This window comes from Melitaea cinxia, chromosome 13 (genome assembly GCF_905220565.1).
Source record: "Melitaea cinxia chromosome 13, ilMelCinx1.1, whole genome shotgun sequence".
Taxonomy (NCBI): domain Eukaryota; kingdom Metazoa; phylum Arthropoda; class Insecta; order Lepidoptera; family Nymphalidae; genus Melitaea; species Melitaea cinxia.
Window position 1 is genome coordinate 3,574,849 of NC_059406.1, and position 25,430 is coordinate 3,600,278.

General features: G+C 35.4%; 3 long non-coding RNA genes across 3 annotated transcripts; 2 read left to right on the plus strand and 1 right to left on the minus strand.

Annotated features, from left to right (window-relative positions):
• Positions 1-89: 89 nt before the first annotated feature.
• Positions 90-10,300, minus strand: LOC123658865. Its single transcript, XR_006743947.1, has 3 exons — positions 10,220-10,300; positions 983-985; positions 90-100 (listed from the first exon to the last, which is right to left on the minus strand). It is a non-coding gene; the product is annotated as an uncharacterized LOC123658865 (long non-coding RNA).
• A 1,798-nt stretch (positions 10,301-12,098) lies between these two features.
• On the plus strand, positions 12,099-13,281 carry LOC123658863. The gene is made up of 2 exons (XR_006743945.1): positions 12,099-12,389; positions 12,790-13,281. It is a non-coding gene; the product is annotated as an uncharacterized LOC123658863 (long non-coding RNA).
• A 5,037-nt stretch (positions 13,282-18,318) lies between these two features.
• LOC123658864 lies at positions 18,319-19,218 on the plus strand. The gene is made up of 2 exons (XR_006743946.1): positions 18,319-18,609; positions 19,010-19,218. It is a non-coding gene; the product is annotated as an uncharacterized LOC123658864 (long non-coding RNA).
• Positions 19,219-25,430: the final 6,212 nt, after the last annotated feature.

A 25,430-nucleotide genomic window follows, 5' to 3' on the forward strand; every position in this document is an offset into this window, starting at 1 on the left:
TAATGGGCGTTGAATCGTCTTCCCAAGGATAATGCTACTTTCGTTACAATTATACTAGGATAATCGCAATTGCGTCAATCAATAATCTTCATAAACAAAGCTTCAGCTTGTAATATCCCACTGCTGGGCATAGGCCTCTTTCCCCATGTAGGAGAAGGATCGGAGATTAATCCACCACGCTGCTCCAATGTGGGTTGGCTTACAATCATAATTATGGTTAAATCAATATCTGTTACGTACAGTGTACCGAGAGAGTACCTATTTTAAAAATTAAAATATTGTTGTTAAGGTAGCGTAAATCTATATCACTCTTGTACCGATTGAGTCTCGTAATATTTTACTAACCAGACTATAAATACTTGTATTACATAACGACTACAAGTGTTACTAGGCCACTACGAAAAAATAAAAATTACAAATTAGCAAAAAAATTTGTCTGTTAACAAGCACCGTAGTACATTTAGGCAAATAAGTCCGCATCCATCATTCTGAAACACAGTATGAATAAAATCATGCTAAATTAAACTTTATAACTTAGAAAGTAAGGCCTCGATTTTAATAAGCTCCCCGTGGAATTAAATAAATGTGGTTTGTGCTGTGAATAAATTAAACCTAAACATCGTTGCTTTATGGTACATTTTAGCTTGTCTCTTTATAACTTTTAGGAACGTAATGGAAGTAGAGATTACTCACGATCCTGATTTTAATGTTTTTTTTAAATTATTTTTTGAAACAGAAATGCACTCTCTCGTTTATTTTTATTTATTTTTATTAGTTTAAATATTTAAAATTGTATTCCATAAAATCGTGATTTAAAAGATTACTTTGAGTACAGTTCTCTACTCCGTGTTCTTGAAAAACACAATACGATTTCGTAAAAACATTATATTGAACAATCTATTTTTTATTCATAGAGGAATCGAAATAGAAAAAGAATTCTAACTAATTATAAATTAATATACCTAATTAATATCAATGTAACAAGCTTTGTATTTTATTAAAATAAAACTAATTTCTATTCATTCAAATAGCCTATATATATATTACTAGCTGACTCCACAAACGTTTTTTGCTATATATATTATAAACCCCCTTACCCCCCCCCCCACATAGCTTAGGGGTTTGAAAAATAGATGTTGGCCAATTCTCAGAGACCCGATGTGCACACCAAATATCATAAATATCGGTCTAACCGTTTCGGAGGAGTATTTTAACTAACATTGTGACACGAGAATTTTATATTTGAGATATTAAGGTTTAAGCTGGTATACTGAGCTTTGTTTATAAGTAAGCAACTTGGTTAAGTCTTAAAACATCATAATGCAGCGCATGATAGAACCAGAAGGAATACTCGGAAAATGTTAAAAACTTTTAAGTAGAATAATCATTCCTCACGTACGTGTAAGTGGAAATATTTTTGAATAAATCAACTGTCATGAAAGGGGTCCCTTTGAGAACACCCATCTCATTTGATAACGATGTCACGTCATTCGCAAGTATCAAGACTACTTTCTGTACGCGTTTGTGACAATTTTAAAGATAATAAGTAGTTTCAACAGACAGACACAGACATATAATATTTTTACGTTACACTTTGTATATCATATTCCAATTTTTGTACTATTTACATAAGTGTTTATAAAGTAATTAAAGTTTACTGTTACTACACTTCTAAGACACTTAAAATCTTTTTAAATGTCTAATGTCGATCTTTTTTAACTACTTATCTGTCAAACTACTGTCAATAAACGTAGTTTTAGAGGCGCTGAATATATTTTACCCTCCAGCCCGCAGTTGAGCAGCTTGGTGAATTAAGTTTCAATCCTTCTCCTACATGGAGAAGGAGGCTATTCCCAGCAGTGGGACGATACAGGCCGGATCGAGTATATTGTCAAATTGATGGTTATTAGTGGTTAATATTTCATCACTTTATACCTATCTGAGGTTTAAAATGATTAAACATCAGTTGGTCTTCCTTTTTTTAGCTTACAGGTAAAAAATATTTACAGGTAACATCCTAGCAGCTAGCCATTATGTGACAAGAGGTATGTTCAGTATTTATGTTACATTTCATCAGTGAATATCTGAGATGAATCCATGAAACTTCTATGAATTAGTCGAGAATTTTAATTGTACTTTATTTATTCTCTTCATACAAGTTATTATAACATAGAAATGTAAAAATTAATTCATAGCTTTAAACTTTGATACGAAGATAATTTTAAGCCTTTTTTTATCTTGAACGAAGAATATCAATTAATTGCGTAATGTAGTGATTAAATATTGTATCATTAAAAATTAGATACCTCATTATGAATATCAAAGAACAATGACGAAATACATTTACGACTCAGATCACAGAATGGAAAAGTTTTTCGTTTTGTAAAGTACGATTTCTTTGACAGTTTTGACAATGACGCTTATGACAGTGTTTCTGTTAATTAATGTGTACTTTTGAATCAGATATTCTCAAACGTTCATATTTATGACTTCAATGTTAATTTAAAGCTCTTTCAACTATGAAATATATATATATATATATATATATATATATATATATATATATATATATATATATATATATATATATATATATATATATATCATCTTCACTACGGCCCAGCTTTGTGGGACACGTCTTTCTAATCCGGGGTTTATGGGTTCGGTTTCATCCGCCTGGTGGTAATTAATGTATTTATTTATTATATAACATTGCCAATTGGAAACAGACGGCGTTGTGTGTTTGTGAAATATATTATACAAGAGAAACTAGTTTTTTTTTCACGCTACGTGACGTATTTTATTTCTAACTTATTTTAAAAAAGACGAAAATGTCAAACACCATCAAACCATCCTTTTTCTTCTTTTTCTTCTGGTTAAAATGGTTTTCAATAGTGCCAAATGAACACAGATGATTTCGCTGAATTTACGTAGAATGTAGAATACAATCAAACCATCCTTTGACTTACGCGTCGAACAAAACCACTCGCTGTCAAACATTTTAAACAAACACGTAAAGTTTGACACGGAGATTGTACACGGCCTTCCCATATCACTGCTGTGTGTTGTACGAAATGACGTAATTTTAATTAAGGAGGTTCTATAATGAGTTATAATATAGTAGCTCATTGAGACATCATTTTTTTTTTTTTTTTTTTTTTTTTTTAAATATATAGACTAGCGCTTGACTGCGATCTCACCTGAAGTCAAGTGAAGATGCAGCCTAAGGTGGTGCGCGCTTGCCTAGAAGATGCCTATTCACTCTTGATTTAAAGATACCCAAGTTATAGTTCGTTGGAAAAACGGAAGCCGGAAGGGCATTCCAAATTTTTGCGGTGCGTATTAGGAACGAGGAAGCAAATCGTTTAGTGCGAGATCGTGGGATTTCAACCACATAGCGGTGCAGATTCATGCGATGCCTTGCGGTTCGGTGGTAGAAAGGTGATGGGGGAACCAAATTGTATAGTTCTAGAGCACACTCTCCGAAATATAACCTGTAAAATACCGACAAACAGGCAACCTTGCGCCGAAGTTCGAGACTTTGAAGTCTAGAGCGAACCAGCGATTTGTCACCGATGAGTCTTCTGGCGCGTCGATCCACAGAATCCAAAGCAGCGAGCTGGTACTTGGCAGAGCCATCCCATAAGTGGCTGCAGTACTCCATACACGATCGAACTTGTGCTTGGTAGAGAGTAAGAAGCTGTTCCGGTGTGAAGTACTGCCTGACTTTATTGAGGATACCAAGTTTCTTACCAGCAATTTTTGCCTTGGATTCTATGCATTGTCCGAAGTTCATATTAGACGAAATATTTATGCCTAGAAGATCAATACTATCGGTGATCGGTACAGATACACCCCGGAAAGTCGGAGCCAATGGGAATGGACTCCGTTTAGCGGTGAAAAGACACGCTTGCGTTTTGGAAGCATTAAATTTGACTAGGTTGGCGTCACCCCAATCGGATACCTCTTTCAAAGCCAAATTCATGCGTTCAACCAGAGCCTCTCTATGCTCATGAGTTTCAGCCCCACCAGCTCGGGGACCGGACACGTATCTCTCCGTAACAGTGCTGTCATCCGCGTATCCAAAGATACCGGGCCTGAGGAGGTCATTTATGTGAATCAAGAAGAGGGTTGCAGAGAGAACTGATCCCTGAGGGACACCGGCATTAACCGCCATCAAGTCAGACGAGGAGCCATCTAAGACCACCCGGAATGATCGTCCACTCAGGAAATCTGATATCCAGTCACACAAGCCCGGGGGTATTCCGTAAGCTGAAAACTTGCTCAATAGGCTCTCATGCCAGACCCGGTCAAATGCCTTCGATACATCAAGTGAGACAGCTAGCGCTTCTCCGTGCTTGTCCAAGGCTTCGCCCCAGATGTGCGAGGCGTACACTTAAAGATCCCCCGTGGACCTGTTATCATTTCTAAGTGCTGCCAAGTTACTACCTTTTCAGAAGCAACGACCATTTTAAATTGCAAAAGTAATAACGTTACCTTCCTTTTTAATTCGTTTCGACGTTCATAAATAAAAATTATCAAGGAAATGTATTTTATAATACTTGGAAGAAATTATATCAAATTGTGTAGGTATATTTTTTTTTTTTTTGATAAAATTTAATAAAACAGCCATAACGGTAACACCAAGTTTTTTTCATCATTACGGTATTATGTAATATTATTTGGATTTCCGTAATGTGTTTAAATCTATACTAAAATTATAAAGCGGAAATTTTGTTTGAACGTGCTAATCTTATGAACTACTGATTTGAATTTAGAAATTATTTTTGTGTTGGACAGCCTTCTTAACGAGGAAGGCTATAAGGCTATTTTTTCCTCAAATTAACGTTGGCGAAACCGCGGGACACAGCTAGTGTTATATATTTTTAAAAATATATTTTAGACAATTGTAACAATCAAGTCTAAGAATCGAAAATCTTTATAGGAACATTAATCAAACAGTAAAATTAATATAATTCATATAACAGAATTGTATGGTATCCAACTACATTGTCAGCAAGCAAAAACAAATTTACGACATTAAAATCTCAAAGAATTTTTATGTATATTGGCATTCATTACGCACGAGTTCACTTCAGAAGGTTCAAATGGGATTGGATATCATCTTGTCGCTGCCAATTCTACGAAATTCGAATAAACAGCTTGACAGACTGTTTTATAAATTTTATTGTGAGTTAACATGCTCTTGTACATGTTATAATAGCTTAGGTTGGTACGCGCTTCAGCCTGTAAAATCCCACTGCTGGGCATGGGCCTCTTTCCCTATGTAGGAGAAGGACCAGAGCTGAATCCACCACGCTGCTCCAATGCGGGTTGCCAGATATATTCGCTACTATAAGTAACAATCGCTATCAGGTGTATAGGATAACAACCGGGACCGACGGCTTAACGTGATCTCCGAGGCACGGTGGGGAGACCCACAAGGACTACACAAACACCCTGACCACGGCAAACATCTATATGGCCAATGCAAATGTTTGTCCAACGCAAAGTGCAACAGCAACAACGTCAGCTGTGACCCTTGCGCCAATGCGCCGTCAAGTCGCGCGCTTAGGTTGGTAGCATTACTAGAATCATTCAGTTCAATTTTCTCCCGTTAAAATAGCCGATGTTATTCAGTGATAACACGGTATTCTCCTGGCGAAAGTACTTTCAAAATTCTATAAGATACTTTTTGAGTTCGTCTGTTTAAATTTTTACTATGCAGTATAGATATAAGGGACTGGACAGTATTTCGAATCATATTGTTTCCTACTTAATTACTATAAAATAATAATACTTTATTTCAGACTGATTTTAAGTTCATATTGGGTTAGTACAACAAAACAAAATTAAGAAATCAATAAGTAAAAATAAAATTAAAAATCAAAAAATTCAGAAATGGTGTTTAATATATATATAAAGACTTATTATTATTATTACTATTAAGAAGATTAAGAGCTACTTATATTATTGACTTCCCCCTTGGCGTAGTGCTATAAGCCTGCATTGTGCTCTGGAGGCCATGTATTATATCTGGCCTCAATTCTAGATGTAATTGATATATGTATTTATTTATAGGTGTATTTAGAGAAAAAAAAAATTAGCTAGTCGTTAGCTTTTCGTGTACATTACTTATTTTCGGAATAGACGATATGTACCCACCGGTCATATATTTTATCTATTCGTTTATTACTAAAACTTTGATTACAACTTTCTATCTGAAAATTAACTTCTCGAAGCATAAATTCATTTATAACAAGCCAGTATAAAATCGAAGCGGCTGTGAGACGCTCTCGGAAATCAAATGTCGCTATCGTTGCTTACACCGGATGCCTGTAGATGATGTCGTTGTCCGACTTCCGGTTTCCATCAAGGGGTTGAATATAAAGGATAGCGTTTGTGTATTTTACATCGGCCACAGTATGGAGTGTATAAAATTTGTTTTTATAAGCGTGTTATGATGGTGGTGAGCGTAATTTGGTGTGAAAGGTAACATGCATAGCGATCGTAAGGATATTTACGTGATTTCTTGATAAAATAAATATTTTTTTCACTTTTTTTTTCTTTCTTTCCGTAGCTAATAAGATTTCTTTCATTTATTTAATACTTTATTGGAAATTTAGAATTGCATTTAAGAAAATAACAATATTTTAACACATTTAATTGTCACAATTAATTGTATAATTTTTGTTTGTATGACAATTACTGAAAAATAACTTAACCGAATCGTTTGTTTTGTAAACATTTCAAAGCAAGCTTAGGAAGTTTAGTCGAATGATTTATAACTATAGAGATAAACGCGACATTACATAGCATGTATATCGTAGATACAAACACCGTACAAGCACTTTTGAAGTTTACGTAGTTAGTTATCTTCACTACTAAGCGAACAAGCCTTCAAGGCTTGTTAGAATAATGACAGTAGATATTATAGAAAGAGGACAAAATAGAAGAGAAATGAACATTTAATATCATAGTAACGCGAGTATAATCTTCCTAATAAATAATATTGACGTAATTTAATATAATTCATCGAAAGTATTATTATAAATGTATCAATCGAAGTTAGCAGCTTTATAAACGGAACCAAACAAAAAATAATGTGTAATGGTGCGAGTAATTATAGTAGTACTAAAACACTTACGGTTTGCGGATTCGATTCCCGCACGAGATGTATTTGTACAAATATTCCTTTCCGGTTTGGATATCTGTTCTTGTGGGTCTCCACGGAGAACAGGTTAAGCCGTCCCGGTTGTTATCATAAATACCTGATAGCGATCGTTACTCGTAGTAGGAAGCATATCCGTTAACCCTCAGTGAAGCAACGTGGTAGATTAAGCTATTTACCCCACTATTTGGATTTTCGACTTCTCCTACATAGAGAAAGAGGCCTATGCCCAGCAGTGGGATGTTACAGGCTGAATGCGTTCTCTATTTTTAATGTTTTGTTTTTAAATAATTTGCTTCTAAATAAATGCCTCTATTCTTCTATAATAATAAGGAAGGTTAAAAATTAATTTATCTCACTACTGTAATACAACCTCTTTTAAAGTAATTTTCTCAACCAAACCAACCTGTGTTAGATCTTTATTGGATTATTGATGCTTATGACAACAGTCAAGACCAACAATTTTATTGATTCTTCAACTTTTAAAAAGGAGAATCGCAAATACAAACACTGTACTTAAATCAAATCCTCAACAGCAATCATTAATTAAACTTTTCGTTCCAATTATACAAGACCGATCGTCAGTCGCAAACGTAATTTACAGAACTCTTAATACAAATAAAAATAAGAAGTGATTTACTAAAGCAGCCTGAAAAAAAATATACTTTTAAAATTTATCTGAAATTTTCATCCGCCAATATTTAACAACATTTGCTTATAAAAGTGAAAGTTAAAGCTGAGAGCAGTCGAGTTGACTTCAAAAGCCTTTCGCAACAGGTATCAAGTTAATCGAGTGAAGTGTTCACAAAAGGTAGACAAAATATATATGGAAAAAGGCGACCTTAAAACAAGCGTAGATGGTGACTATTTTTAGTTTATTTTTTGTTATTATTTAATACGAAAACTCACTCACTCTCACTCACTCACTTCAGCCTATCGCAGTCCACTGCTGGACATAGGCCTCCCCAAGTTCGAACGAAAACAAAAAACTAAAAAAAAAAACTAAAACTATTGTTGATACTTCTTAATACGATATTGATTTCTCTTTAAGATTTTAGTGAAATGTTGTAACGGAACGTTACATGACTTCATATTTATTTTTAATAAAAATATCACATTATTGATTTACATCCATATATAAAAAAATATACACGGTGATTTTATAACCGTTTTGGAAACGAAATATTTTACTTTGGAATCATCTATAGTACCTATAAAAATTGATAAATCAATTGTAATGTTGATTAAAAAAAAGTTTCAATTTTAATATTCATTTTTACTCGATCGACTTGGAAAGTAGTAAGGCACTGATCATTCATTCATTATTTTATATGAATGAAACACGTCCGTGCGCGTTTCGGTTGATAAAAGTATACCTATAGGCGCGAGCTAGCGAGTACTTACGTAGATAGACTCGTTTGTCCTTCATACTTTACACGGGCTTAGGACCGTCAGAAATACCTATTTTATTTAAACTTCTTTTCGATTATTAACGACGATTGTTCTTTTCAGAACAAATAAATTTATAAACGGACTGTAGGTATAAATTTCTGGCGTATTTAAAAAAATCGGAGCTATCTACAGAATAATTAACTTACATACGTATTAACAGTTTATTTACACTATTTACACTTCTCTGTATCGAAACAACTGCTCAAAATGGAGTCCGCTGCGTTCAATACACAAACGTACACGTTTAATACAATTCTTTTAATTTTCTTAATGTGTCTTTATCACTTTTCACTTCATCAAAAGCGTCCACTATCGCAATGCGTAAATCATCACAGCTTTCATATTGACGTGTACAATTTTTTATTTCCGACCACAAGAAAAAATCCAAGGGCGTTAAGTCCAGACTTCCAGGTGGCCAAGACACAGGCCCTCCTCGACCTATCCACCTATCACTAAACTCATTGTCCAGGTACGCACGCACTACACTCGCGTAATGAGCGGGACAGCCGTCGTCTTGGTAGTACATACCTCTCGAGTAAGCTAACGGCACATCGTCTACTAACTCAGATATTATTCTCCTTAACATCTCTAAGTACGAGTTGCCGGTTAGATGACCTTCAATAAAAATAGGCCCTATTAATTGGTCGTTAATAATACCGGCCCCTACACGTTCACACTGAAACGAACCTGGTGATGGTTTTCTCTTTGTATAGTCCCACTTGAGTAAACAGTGACTCGTCCGTCCAGAGTATGTTGTCGTTTGTATTATTTAACAACCACTGGCAAAAGGCGATTCTTGCCGGTGCGTTGTTTATTACGTGAGCCTTACGAAAATGATACGGGTGTAATCCTTGTGTACGTAATATCTTCCATACGAAGTTTTGGCTAACATCGAATTCTCTTGCTGCCATCCTTGTCCTCCGCCGGGGATCGCGCTCGAAGTACTCAAGAACATCTTCAAACTCCGGCGAATAATAATTTAAACGTCCTTGACCTTGTTTACACATGTACCGCTATGGTATTACTGACCGACTGAAAGCCAGGGACGCGGGACGCCGTCGATTACAGGTGAGCCGTCATTGGTCGACTCCGGCGCAACGCGGTAGCTTTGTTTTTATTGGCTAATACGATTTTGGGTAAAGCTTTAGATTAGGTAAAATCGAATTTCGGGACCGTGGGGGGAAGGGGGGGGGAGGGTGGGGAACACTACCCCTGGTACCACTATCACACCTCGGAACCCCATAGTTATGGAGATATCGATGGTTAAAGTTTTGAGGTTAGAAGAAGAATTTCGTACCTTTCACACGTTATTTTCACATTTCACACGCGTTTTTTCACATTTCACACATTATTTTCACATTTTATAAGCTATTTTAAAAATAAAAACGATTTCGACTCCAAAATCAACAAACAATACAACTTCGATACTCATGCTCCATTCTATAGTTTTCACATCTTATTTTCACATTTCGCACTTAATTATAACATTCCACACGTTAATTTAACGTTTTCACACGGTTTTCACACTTCAAAACCCCATAGTTATAGAGATATCCATGGTTAAAGTTTTGAGGTTGATTGATCAACAAACGATACAACTTACGGTAACTATGCTTCGATCCGTAGCTTTAAGATGTTATATTCACATTTCGCACTTGATATTAGCATTTTAAACGTGAAGTTATTGTTTTTACACGATTTTTTTTAACAACTGAGAAATAGATGTTTTAATAAAAAATGACAGGCCACTTATCGTTTCGTTCTAAAACAATATACATTGTTTTTGTTTAAATAACTGTAAAGGCAAAAGTCTTACACCATACAGCCTTGTTTCATATTATATTTTTTAATTAAATAAATAAAATATAATGAAGTAAAAAACATGACATGAATAATTTTTTTTTTACAATAATCTGACTTCAGAAAAAGACCGAAAGAAACCCATACCTATCTAATTTAAAAATTACACCGTTTGTAGACATAGTTTTGTTACAAAAAAAAAAACCCTAACCTATCTAATTTAAAAATTATATCGTTTATAAACATAGTTTTGTTACAAAAAAAAAAAAAAAATAACCCTAACCTATCTAATTTAAAAGTTACACCGTTTATCGACAATTTTGTTACTAAAAAAAAAAAAAAATAACCCTAACCTATCTAATTTAAAAATTATATCGTTTATAGACAGTTTTGTTACAAAAAAAAATAATCTACCACCTTTAAAGTTAGAGGAACGCTTGGCTCCGGCGCTGCGGGAAGTGCAGCCCTTCCGCCCTTGCGTGCGAAAGCACGCTCACTCATGCTCCGTTCCGCAGCGGAGGCTGGTCGCCTTCGGCGACCAGCCTCAGCCGCTCCTCTACGCATTCGTTCGCGCGCTTTCGCACGGCGGGCGAGGGCTGCCCTCCCTCCGCGCCTCCGCGACACAAAAAAAACACTCTAGGGGTAGGACAGACCAAGACCACGTGAACAGTGGGATGCTCCGATTCGGTTTTGGGTATTTTTCGAATTTCTAAACCTATATTCTAGCACGCAATGTTACTAAATATAAATAAATTTTGATAATATAATTTAAAATTATAGACCATAAATTTTGAAAATTAACTACATAGGTATTTATAAATTTATTTTAGTTCTATAGAATATTTTACACAATTGTTTGTTGAGAACAAAAACAATGAATTTGTGCTTATATTGTTTTAGAACGAAACGATAAGTGGCCTGTCATTTTTTATTAAAACGTCTATTTCTCAGTTGTTAAAAAAAATCGTGTAAAAACAATAACTTAACGTTTAAAATGCTAATATCAAGTGCGAAATGTGAATATAACATCTTAAAGCTACGGATCGAAGCATAGTTACCGCAAGTTGTATCGTTTGTTGATCTTGAAATCGAGATTATTTTTACGTACTTCTGTTCGAAAATAACTTATAAAGTTGCAAAACGGCGCATGAATTGCACTGCCCGCAGCGTTGGAGCTAAGGTGAAGTCAGACGCGGAGCTCAAAGGTATAATAATAGCTTTAAATTCTTCTTCTAACCTCAAAACTTTAACCATCGATATCTCCATAACCATGGGGTTCCGAGGTGGGATAGTGGTACCAGGGGTAGTGTTCCCCACCCACCCACCCCCCATCCCCCCACGGTCCCGAAATTCGATTTTACCTAATCTAAATCTTAGCCCGATTTTGTGACGCAATATTAAAACGTATAGTATTTCTATTTTTAGAATTTACCTACCGTGTAGCGCTACTACTGGTTCTCACTTTTTGTCTGTAAACGATATGAATATCGACTTTGATGAAAAAAAAATTACATATATTTTTAAATTAACGTTATATATAGCTTCTGTTATTGATAAATAATTCAAAATTTTCGTTTCCAAAACGCTTTCAAAATCACCCGGTATATAATTTTTGTTTTGTCAACATTATTTTAAAGAGTATAAAAAAAAAATAAAATCAAATAGGTATTTAATGAACTAATTTACAAGAAAAAGTTAAAGCGAACGTTCGATTTGTTTTCAATATAGATAATTTTATAACGGGTTCTCTCGAGCGTTGCCGAGGCGGCATGCCATCGGTCATGTCATTCGGCGTTAGACTGCGAGGTAGTTGTTAATACGTAATGAACTTTGAACTACGAGAATATTAATTTGCCTATTTCTTTTGTAAAACGCGTTAATAAGATTAATCTGGATCCTGATTCAATATTAATATAATCAGCATAATAATCAATTGGAAATACACTGGAGAAATCCCCGTCTTAGGGTAAGTTTTATTATCACAATTATTTGTTTTAAAAAAAACCTTTTTATTATTACATTAGTATATATGTAAACATTCTGTTCAGCTTGTGTGAGCTTTAAATAATAGTTATCCTTAAGATTATTTGACTTAATAGATATTATTTAAACAGTTAATATACATATATTTTTATTTGTCTACCTTCAAGCTTTCATACCGCAGTAAAAAAAAAAAATTGTTTTGTAATTAGATTTTATGCATTGTTGTAATTGTTTTTATTTCTTAAATGTAATTTAAGTTCTGTCGCCCTTCCACGACAATTCCGCTACCACGGTAGGTGGCAGACGCTCCTCTTGGGGCATCGTGGAAGGGCCTCCGGACAATGACGAAGGAAGGACTAAGGCGGGAAAACATAACATTCCAGGGACCCTGCTCCGCATTGCGAAGACCCTACTCCGCATTGTCTCCACTCTCCACCCGCTTGCCACGCGAAGACCCTGCTCCGCATTGTCTCCACCCGCTTGTCACGCGAAGACCCTCGCCTTGTTCCACGGTTGCCAGGGGAGTAGTCCATCAATCCCTTGAGTGGCAGTATCATTTTATTTAAGGCCATTATACCACGTCCCTTACAAATTTGTGTCTCATTGCGACACTGGCGCCCTACGTGGTTTAAATTGATTCTGTCACTTTTGGAGGTGGTAGCGGATTGTTCGTGTCTTGTTTGTGTCTCGTTTTGTCTATTGTGATCAACTGTGTTGAAATCTGGGCAAGTTGTGGGTTTTTATTCTAAAAATTGTGTCATTGTGTATGTTTTGTCTTATTATCTATGTGAACTACTGTATGTTTCTGTTTTCTTGTGAACTGATATAATGTTAGATATAAAATATTACTCAGCATAAAAGAGAACTATTTTATACTTTGTACGTTTTATTATTATTATTTTTTTTTGTTTTTTTATTTTTACATTTCCTATATTTATTAAGGCAATATTTAGAAGTACAGTCAGGAAAATAATTTAATAGTTTTAATTTCTTTGTTACGATGTTTAGTTTTATTATTTAAAGAGTTTTACACATTTTAGCAGGACGAATGAATAGTAATTATTAGTTTTGTTAAACATTCGTGTGATACTTAAAATTTACCGTAAGATAGGCAGTAGAAAAGTTGCTTCAGTATGTCGTTTCCAATTAAGTACCTTTCCTTGCAAAAACCTGAATTAGAATATGAAGTGGCTATCAGAGGCGAAACACCGGGCAGTACTGTTGTTGAACTCAGGAAACAGATCACTAAACTAGTACAACTGTTTCCAGCTGAGGACATAGCTTCTTCCCATCTTGAGCCAGTAGATGACCTTCTGTCCGTGTCAGAATTATTAAATAAAGTTAATAATACGCTTGAGTCAGGCGCATGTGACAAAGGAACACTAACTCGCACGGAAAATATTTTACATCACATCTATCATAGGTTGAATAGAATAGACCCAAGCGACGCAAAAGAAACGTATGTGGCCTGCAGTAGTTTGTATCGAGATTGCTATGAATCGTACCTTAAAATCCTAAACAAATCAATAGATCCACTTAAAGTAGAAACTTTAAACTCAGCGACTGCTATTTCTAGTAGTCAAGCACCAATTAACGTTTCAGTCACTTGTGACAAAAGTATTACCGCTGAATTGGGTAAATTAAAATTCGATGGCAAGTCGTGCGTTCGGTCTTTTATCCAACGTGTGAGAGAGTTTAGCGAAGCTCGAAGCATTCCTGACACAAAATTAATTTCATTCGCTACGGAAATTTTTACAGATGACGCTTTACATTGGTTTCGAAGTATAAGGGACCAGTTATCATCGTGGGATGATCTTGTTATCCTTTTGAAACAGGATTTCGATAAGCCTGATTATGATTATCGCCTATTATCCGAGATCCGCGCTAGAACTCAGGGTAAGACGGAAAATATAACAATTTACTTATCAATTCTGTCAGGAATGTTTTCAAGGCTTTCAAAACCGTTGTCGAGGGAAGATATGCTAGAGATCGTTTTGCACAATATACGCCCTTGTTACGCAAGCACTCTAGCTTCCGCAACTGACATTCGGGATATTGATCAGGTGAGAATTTTGTGCAGGAATTATGAAACCGTGCAGTCTCGTCTTGCCCACTTTCGAGAACCGTTAGCATCAACTTCAGATACATTGGCACCAGAATTTGCTTATAAACATCCAAAACCTGAATCTACTTATGACTATAAAACTAACACTAGTATTAAACAAAATATCAACACTAATGATAAATATTTACATAGTATTGCAAAAAGTACATCTCAAATCGACAAAAGAATGCCATACTGCCCTAGGTGTCGTAATAATACACATAACTTGAGACAGTGCACTAACACTGAAATCATGTGTTTTAAATGTGGCCACAAGGGCGTCAAGAAGCCGGATTGCCCTAATTGCTCTAATACTCAGAATACAAAAAACTAACCAGGCAGAATTGTGGCAATTCTACACTGAAGAATAATACTACCCGAACTAGTAAACAAGAGTGGAATAACTGGGTTAAGTCTGTTCGTTTATTTTTCAGTGGATACAAGGTTGCTACAATTCTGCACCCTAAGCCTACTAATGACACTAGACCTTATGTCAATATTAAAATTAATAACATGACAGCTTCAGGCCTTCTAGACTCGGGATCAGCCGTTACCATTCTAGGCAACAATGCTCATACCGCTTTGGTTAGTCGTGGTTTGGAGTTGAGTACCGAAGACATGGTAACCATCGTGGCAGCTGGTGGACAAAACCTGCGTAGCATAGGCTACATAAATTTGCCTGTCCATTTTGATAACCAGTTCCACATTATTAAGACCTATGTAGTTCCAAAAGTCCAATCATCGCTGATTTTAGGGATTGACTTCTGGCGCGCCTTCAAAATTTGTCCTAGATATTTGGGCTCCCTCAATTTGACTAACGCCCCTCTAGCTGATTTAAATACGGTTAACCCAACTGTCATACAGTCATATGACAATTTAGATGACTCTCAGAGGGCTATTGCTGATAATATCATACAGAAATTCAAAGAAATATCATTTGAACGTGTAGGATTGGGTCGTACGCACTTAATAACTCACCGCATCGACACTGGCAACTCACCTCCTGTAAGGCAACGCTATTATAGGCTTTCGCCTGTTAAGCAAAAAATTTTGACTGAACAAGTAGATGAGATGCTAGAGCTTGATGTGGTGGAACCTTGTGAAAGTGCATGGCAATCCCCAGTCCTATTAGTAACAAAGAAGAACGGCCAGCCCCGTTTTTGCCTGGACAGCAGAAAACTTAACTCTGTCACAAAACGGGATGCATATAACTTGCCTTACATATCCGAAATTTTGGATAATTTGCGTGACGCTAGGTACTTGAGTAGTATAGATTTGTCGAAGGCATTTTGGCAAATACCAATAGCTCCTGAGGATAAGGATAAGACGGCATTTTATGTTCCGGGTCGAGGTACGCTACGTTTTAAGACCACTCCGTTCGGATTAACTAACGCGCCGTCCACGCAGCAACGATTAGTGGATCGACTATTTGGCAACATGGACCACAAGGCCTTTGCGTATCTGGATGACATAATACTAATAAGTGGTACATTTGAGGAACACGTATCTCTCCTTCAACGTGTCTTTGAGAAGCTACGTCAAGCTAACCTGACAATCAATCTGGAGAAATGTGAGTTCTTTCGAAGTCAACTTAAATATCTAGGTTATGTGGTTGATGCGAATGGTTTACGCACTGATCCTGACAAGGTGGCGGCTATATTAAATTATCCAACTCCTACGTCCCGCAAGGAGCTTAAACGTTTTTTTGGCATGGCATCTTGGTACCGTAGGTTTGTCCCAAACTTTAGTACGATCACTGGACCGCTTAATAAGCTGACATCTAATAAAAAGTCTGCAGCTCCCTTCCTGTGGACTGAAGAAGCTGACGTAGCATTTAAAAAACTCAAAGAATGCTTGGTCTCGGCACCTATTCTCTCCTGTCCCAATTATGACCTCCCATTCGAAGTGCATACCGATGCTAGTAACTATGGGGTTGGTGCAATGCTCACTCAAACCATTGATGGAAAGGAGCACCCCATAGCTTACATGAGCAGGTCTTTGACTGGGCCAGAAAAGAATTATAGCATTACTGAACGTGAGACTTTGGCTGTTCTCGTAGCCCTGGAACATTGGCGATGCTATTTAGAGAATGGTCAGACTCACACGGTCTATACAGACCACAGCGCGCTTAAGTGGTTCCTTTCATTGGACAATCCGACAGGTAGGCTTGCTCGCTGGGGAGTTCGACTCTCATCCTTCAATTTTATTTTGAAGCACCGACGTGGTGTGGATAATGTTATACCTGACGCTTTGTCCAGAACTGTCCCCGTTTCAGCAGTCACTACTGCCAATTCTGTCGCGACTTCTAGTGATGATTGGTATAAGAATATTTATAATGGCTGCCTCGATAACCCAGAAAACTTTCCAAATTTCCAAATTAAAAATAAAATCCTCTTCCGACTTAGCAAAAATAAACATCAACTTACAGATGAGTTTTCATGGAAAGAAGTGGTCCCATTAGAATTACGGGATAAGATTATCGCTGAAAACCATAATGAGCCTACGGCGGGTCATATGGGCATTTTCAAGACATATAGACGTATTGCGCTCAGGTACTATTGGCCCAATATGCACAGCGATATCTCTAAATTTGTTAGTTCTTGCTCCGTATGTCTCGCGTACAAACCACAAAATCATGCAGTTCTTGGAGAGATGGGACGTCCAAAACATTGTTCTCGTCCTTATCAGATGATCTCAATGGATTTGATGGGACCTCTTCCTGTAACACGTAAGCAGAATAGCTACATCCTAGTAGTTACTTGCTGTTTCTCTAAGTTTTGCCAGATTTTCCCCATAAAAAGGGCCACTTCTGACATTATAATCAGAATCCTTGAGGAACAGGTCTTTCTAGTCCATGGTGTCCCTCAAAGTATTTTTATGGACAATGGGAGTCAATTTATTAGCGAGCGGACCAAAACCTTGTTCGATAAATATAAAATACCGAACGTGTTCTTTACACCCAAATACACACCCCAGGTTAATACAACGGAGCGTTACAATAAAACAATAATCACCTGCCTCTCCACTTTCGTTGAAGGCGATCATAGAGCTTGGGACTTATTTATCCCGAAAATACAATTTGCGATAAATAACTCTGTGAACGAAGCAACCGGTTTCTCACCGTCGTTCCTTATATTTGGTAGAGAATTAGTGTTATGTGGTACTCATTACACAGATAACGAGTTGGGTAAGGAGGTTCTGTTCTTGCCTCGCGATGATTATGTGGAAAATCGTGGTTGTTTAAGTACAATTTTTGATAAGGTACAAAAATCCCTGTACCATGCACACCTAAAAAACACATCCCATTATAACTCGCGTAGGAAGGCTTTCGAGTTTGAGGTAGGTGATATTGTTTATAAGCGAGCGTATATACTAAGTGACAAGGATAAATACTTTAGTAAGAAATTAGCTCCAAAATTCATCAAATGTCGCGTGACTCAGAAGCTGTCTCCCCTCGTTTACGTCTTAGAAAGCATGTCGGGAAAAGATTTAGGTACTTGGCACATTAAAGATCTAAAAATGGTTGGCCGTAACACATAAGTAATATTATGTTATCTTGAAAGGTCTGCGTAAGTTATTTACCTACTTCTGTGTTTCAAGTTCGGATTTTGTAAAATTATACCAGACAAAATCCTTGCGGAGCGAGGCGGGTAATGTAACGGAACGTTACATGACTTCATATTTATTTTTAATAAAAATATCACATTATTGATTTACATCCATATATAAAAAAATATATATAATTTTTGTTTTGTCAACATTATTTTAAAGAGTATAAAAAAAAAAAAAATCAAATAGGTATTTAATGAACTAATTTACAAGAAAAAGTTAAAGCGAACGTTCGATTTGTTTTCAATATAGATAATTTTATAACGGGTTCTCTCGAGCGTTGCCGAGGCGGCATGCCATCGGTCATGTCATTCGGCGTTAGACTGCGAGGTAGTTGTTAATACGTAATGAACTTTGAACTACGAGAATATTAATTTGCCTATTTCTTTTGTAAAACGCGTTAATAAGATTAATCTGGATCCTGATTCAATATTAATATAATCAGCATAATAATCAATTGGAAATACACTGGAGAAATCCCCGTCTTAGGGTAAGTTTTATTATCACAATTATTTGTTTTAAAAAAAACCTTTTTATTATTACATTAGTATATATGTAAACATTCTGTTCAGCTTGTGTGAGCTTTAAATAATAGTTATCCTTAAGATTATTTGACTTAATAGATATTATTTAAACAGTTAATATACATATATTTTTATTTGTCTACCTTCAAGCTTTCATACCGCAGTAAAAAAAAAAAATTGTTTTGTAATTAGATTTTATGCATTGTTGTAATTGTTTTTATTTCTTAAATGTAATTTAAGTTCTGTCGCCCTTCCACGACAATTCCGCTACCACGGTAGGTGGCAGACGCTCCTCTTGGGGCATCGTGGAAGGGCCTCCGGACAATGACGAAGGAAGGACTAAGGCGGGAAAACATAACATTCCAGGGACCCTGCTCCGCATTGCGAAGACCCTACTCCGCATTGTCTCCACTCTCCACCCGCTTGCCACGCGAAGACCCTGCTCCGCATTGTCTCCACCCGCTTGTCACGCGAAGACCCTCGCCTTGTTCCACGGTTGCCAGGGGAGTAGTCCATCAATCCCTTGAGTGGCAGTATCATTTTATTTAAGGCCATTATACCACGTCCCTTACAAATTTGTGTCTCATTGCGACAATGTGTACAAACGATAAACTGTAATAATAAATAAATGTGTAATGTATGAAATGTTTTTTTTTTTTTCAAAAAGAAGATACGAACTATTTTTTTATAAGCATTATCATCTATAGCCGATATCAATTTCATTTTAATGCAAATTAAATAGTACAATGTTACATTTAATATTTACCACTTCAATATGAAAAAAATCACATTACATCCTCAGACCCGATATTACACACAAATACGAAATCGAGACAATAATTCGAAAATACGTAATACTGAAAAAGATTTATAACATTCGAACTGTAAACACTGTTAAAGCTGAAAACACGATGCACGTTTTCGCAAACATAAATTGCGATCCGGAATGCCACCGCGGGCAAGCGTGCTGTTTGAATTTTTAATACGTCGACAGTTTCAGTGCTACTTGGAAGCGGTCCGAAAACATGCCTTTTTCGACTACTTTAATTTGTACTGGGCGAGTGTACTGACACTACAGTGGTCGTTTGAGCTGACCCACTATGTAATATATCTAATTCTTTATTACACAGAGCTTGTTAAGATAGTTTAATTTTTCTACACTACAAAATCCTTTTGTTGCGTTTTGCGCGTCTGTGTGCGTGTACAATTTTCGAACATTTAAATTGATACCTAATATAATATATGCAAAATAGTTAATAATTAAAAATATATTTCTTTGATAATGAAAAAATTAAATTCGTTATTTTAAAGGATGCCAAATACTATAGAATTATATTTATATATACCTGCATTGGAGCGTGGTGGATTAAGCTCTGATCCTTCTCCTACATGGGAAAAGAGGCCAATGCCCAGCAGTTTAATATTAAAAACTGAAGCGAATACTTTAGAAAACGAGGTAAGTCATTATATATTTAGAACTTAAATAATGTAAGTAAATAACTAAAAGTTCGGGCAAGTAACTTGCGTCGAGTAAATGAACCCTACCGTTACAAGTTTTTAATTTTTTTAATGTTTCGTAACAGTTTACTTCAAATTTTGTATGGGAATGCAGCGCTTGAATATGAAGATACGTCACAAGGACGCCAGGAGGAATACGATGGTAATTGGTCCGAAAACATATTTTTTAACGACAGCTTTCTACTGGAATGAATGGATGAACGTGCTTTATACGGTTCATCATAGAAAATCCTCTATTTTGAAGACTAAGTGCTTGTATAATTGCAGTTGATTCATAGGTTTCTATTCGGTTTCTTTTTTGTATATTTTTATAATTATGTTTTATACGGCAGAAAAGAATATTGCCATCCCCTCTCTTCCCGTGGATGTCGTAAAAGGCGACTAAGGGATAACAAACACAGTTCCACTACTACCTTGGAACTTAAAAAGATACCATCCAACTGCTAGCTTTGAAATACACAGGCCGAAGACGAGCAGCAGCGTCTTCGGTGCAATAAAGTCAGCCCTGCGATCACCAACCCGCCTACCCAGCGTGATGACTATAGCCAAAACACATTAGTTCACGCCATTTTTTTAGATATATATATCTAAAAAAAATGATGATAGGCTTAATTGATTATCGTGATTGTATTGGGGTTAGACAAGTGGTACACCTAATGCTACGTGACCATTTGAATCCGAGAAGTTGTATATTTTTTAGGGTTTATAGGAATGAAAGAGAGAAGAAGATTAAGGATGAGTAAATGAGATAGATGTTGCACGTCTTCCTATCTTTCATTTTCTGTTAGAGTATGGAAATGCGGGTACCTTCGTCGATTAAGCTGTTTTTGACGTAGAATACTACCAACAACTAGTCAAGAAAAAAAAGAAAAAAACATTTTTCCTTCTTGGAATTAATATTGAATGATTGTGATCGAATAAACCAATCAAGAGGGATAAGATATTCCTTTAGACACAATGAGAAGACTCATAAATACGTTCTGATCAAAAATAATATCACGTATCATTTACGGTTCATAAAGTAAATGAAGAAGTAATCACTTTTTCTTAGTAAAGCATCTAATATCGAACCCGCACGTATCAAATTTGTAAGCAGCTATTGATCTAGATGTTTGTAGTGAAATTAATTTATTCTAATTCTTTTTTTTTTTCATCATAATAATAAGAAGGTTACTTGTGGAAGAGTTGTGCTTGTAAAAACACTTTTACTAAAACATGTTATATTTATATATATATATCTTCTTCTTACGGTGCCTCTTCTCTACGAAGGTTGGCGACCATCATGGCTATCTTAATCTTCGAAGCTGCAGCACGGAAGAGAGAGAGAGAGTAAATATATATATATATATATAAATACTTTTTAACGATTAAACCTTATATGGGTGTGTTATGTTGATTTAGAGGATGCGAGATGTTTACACTTGATCAACATTTCAAGTCCATTTATGAAGATCCATAAGTCCATTTAGGATTAGAGCATATACTTTTCGTTGGTCTAGATATAGATAACAAATAAGCCTAAATAATATATGATTAGTTTTAAAAGCCTACTTACTCTTCCCTAAAGTTGTTTACGTAGACTCAAATAGACATTAAATTAAACAATGTAATTACAAATACAAAGAATGTGACAAATATTTGTATGACGTACACAAATATTTGCTTTGAGCAAGTCGAACCCCTAGAAACAAACCTGGACCAAAGCATCGATGCGTTGTCCAGTTATCCTTGCTTGGCGTTTTTGGATTAGGTAATGAAAAAGTAATTTTACAAATGGTTTCAATAGTTATTAAAAATCAAAAATTACTTAATTTAAATACCGCGACTGGGGAAGTACTTCGACCTTATAGAAGATCACAGCTAAATAATACTGATCTCAAACAGCGTTGAGTTCCTGTGGTGATTAAAGCGACAAGAGTTCCTGGGTCCAGGTACAGAGTCGGCAAAGTGCTTGCGATGTTTGTAGTATTGCCTGCGTCTATAGGCAACGGTAATCGCTTAAAGTTGACACAACAGATTAGTTATTATAAGTATAACTAGGTGGAGCTAGTAGTACCTAAATTTTGATATTTACAACAATAATCAGGTGAGCCGTACGCTTGTTTGCCTACTATAAAAAAATAGAGTTACTTTATATCAAAACTGCCAATACTTATAAATTTAGTCAGATCTAACGTTAAATACAGCTCCACATATTTATCATTAGTATCATTTTAAATCAATCTAGTAAAAATAAATGATGATATCATTAAGATAATAGTATATGTAATTTAATTTAACGCCATTCTCTTTGCTTCTTTTCTCGAAAATTCCAAACTTTCGGATCATTATATGGAAAATTCACTCCAGTCCCTATCCGTTTGGCCGTGAACGTGACGTGAAGTGCCATTTATCAGGCTCATGCTTTCTGATTTTAATTAAATGTCATTTTGTCACGTCATTTATTATTTCTAGTGTGAGATAACTATTTATCGTTTTGCCCTTATTTAATATTAATTAAGTTTATTAATATATTATACAATTATCTTTAATGTACGAATATTAAATATTACGATTACGATAACAATTCAGCCTGTGACATCCCACCGCTGGATAAAGACCTCCTTGTATATGTAAGAGAAGACTAGTAGCTTAACCCATCACGCTGCTCCACTGCGGGTTGGAGGTTATAAAAGACTCAAAATATACATTTTAGTTGTAATTGGGCATATCCTGTTAAAATATTTTATTTTTTTAGTTTAGTTATATCGGCCGTTTGGCTGTCGGTTGTCAGTAGGTACCTTTTAACTTATAATTTATCCACCCAATCCAGGCAATGATTTTTTAATAAATACATTTTACACACTTTTTGTGGGGAAAAAAAACATCACAAAAATTCGAACCGAGGCCAAAGTAACAAAAAAATATATATATTTCAAAGCGTTCTCTTTTCCAAGAGCAAAGGCACACTCAATGTCAAGTGGCACAGACAAAATAAGGGAAAAACGTCAAAGTCACCGGTCAGTTTTACCCCCAGTTCTTTTACGTTGACCCGCCAGTTTGGAAACGGCACAACGTCGATTCCATTACTCCGATGAATGATGCGTCGAGTGAAAATGCGTTTGATTGATAGGCCGGTAGCTTGTACCTCGGTCAAAGGGCTTTGTTTGAACATGAAAAAGTAAATTTTAATTTTAACGATTTATTTAAAGCGTTATTTGAATTTACGACTACATATATACGACATACATGTTTCCGGATCCCCGACACAGGAGAAAATCCTACTGGGAGGGGGGGGGGGGGGGGTGAGTATGAAGCGTTTATTTATTATATTGAAATATGTGCTATATAAAATTGTTTGTTCGCAAATAAAAAAAAAACTGAATTAATTTTACATCGACAAGTTATACAAAGAAGGTTGTTTAAAAAATATGGAATACATATTATTGAGTATAAATAAAAAAAAAAACGTGTCAGCGTACTTGAGATGCTCAAAATGGGACCACCTGACAAGAACCAGTTTTTGAATAGTCAACACCCAGTAAAAAGTAATGAGGAAATACACGTACAAAAAAATAGCATTGAAAAACTCCACCTTCATTTGATGTCGGTTTAAAAAAAAACAATGTCAACATAATATTTCCCCTTTTGCCCTATTATAGTTACTTTATATATATATATATATATATATATATATATATAGTTACTTTATATATATATATATATATATATATATATATATATATGTGTAGTTAAGGTATTAGAAATAAATAATATATAATATAGAAATAATCATGCAATAATAAATTTTAGAAAGTCATTTAACATCCTCAAAACTTATTTTAAGATAACTTCGTATTTACTCCACAACAATCGCTGTGGTGTAGTGGTGCGTGTAGTCATCCAAAACACCGACAGTTAGCGGGTTCGATTCGGTTCGGAATGAATATTTGTATGAGTACAAATTCTGGTTTGGATGTCTGTCCTTGTGGGTCTCCCCACCGTGGCTCTGAGAGCACGTTGAGCTGTTGGTCCTGGTTGTTATCATAAATACTCAAAGCGATCGCTACTCATACTAACGAAAATATCCGTCAACCCGCAGTGAAGCGGCGTGATGGATTAAGCTCTAATACTTCTCCTACATAGAGAAAAAGGATATGTAAAAAAAAGGAATGTTACAAACTGAATCACATATTTATTATTTTAAGTTCCGTTTAATTTTATATACTCGTAAATTAGTTCAACGAAATATGTTACAAGTCTTTAAACCGTCTTTAGCACAGTGAGTTACTAAGAGCGCATCGTTATTTACCGAGTAAGTCTGAACGTAAGTTATGGGTACTTTTGCGATTCAGAACTCTATTTGTGACAGGGAAATATTCTAAGTACGTTTCTGGCTAACTTAGTTCTGCTTCACGACTTCAACTGTTAATTTAATCCCTGACAAATTCATAAGAACAGAATTAAGACCTAACGTCATATTATTTAAATCAAGGTTGATGATCAAAGTTGAATTTATCAAGTTCAAGAATTTAGTATTTTTATAAAATTTCGTATTCACATCACTACCAGGTCCTTTTCACTTTACAAAATTAATTAATTAAATAAAGTATAGATTAAGCACATTATTATTATATTATATATTTTTGGGCGGTGCGTAAATTTTTAAAAACATTGAATAAGATCTTTTAAGCTGTTAAACATAATCAAAAGATAATAATATTTTACGGATAAAAAAAAATATTTTTTAACATTTACTTTATCGAGGAGTTATTCTCTCATAGACCCCATACAATTTTCATACAAATTTTTAGCGCTTTGATTGTGTTAAGATTCACATATGGTTATACATCTTTACACCCCAAGAAGCAAGAATAAGCTAGTTGTTAGTAACAAATGATTTATGGAACAATCTTGATCTCATATATGTACGTTATTCATGAATTATAAAGCGCTAACTAGCGAGATAGCTTCAGAATCAGCTGGTTGTAAAGGCCAACCCCTAAGGGGTGGTGTTACCCAATTTAGTAAGGAACACTCTTATCCCTTGAGGGCTGTCGCTGCATAGATTAGAACTCGTGGCCTTTGTAAGACGAAATGTTCTGTGTTTGTTTGGTGTAATGTCAAATAGACTAATTATTCAACGTGATTTGGATTAGACTTGAATTAACACATCGATTGTTCTTTTCGGAAAAATAAAAGTGATATTTTCTTTTAAACCTAGTATAAATCATTTATGTTTTCACCTAATTGAATACCAATTTGTAACACACACACTCTCTCACACACA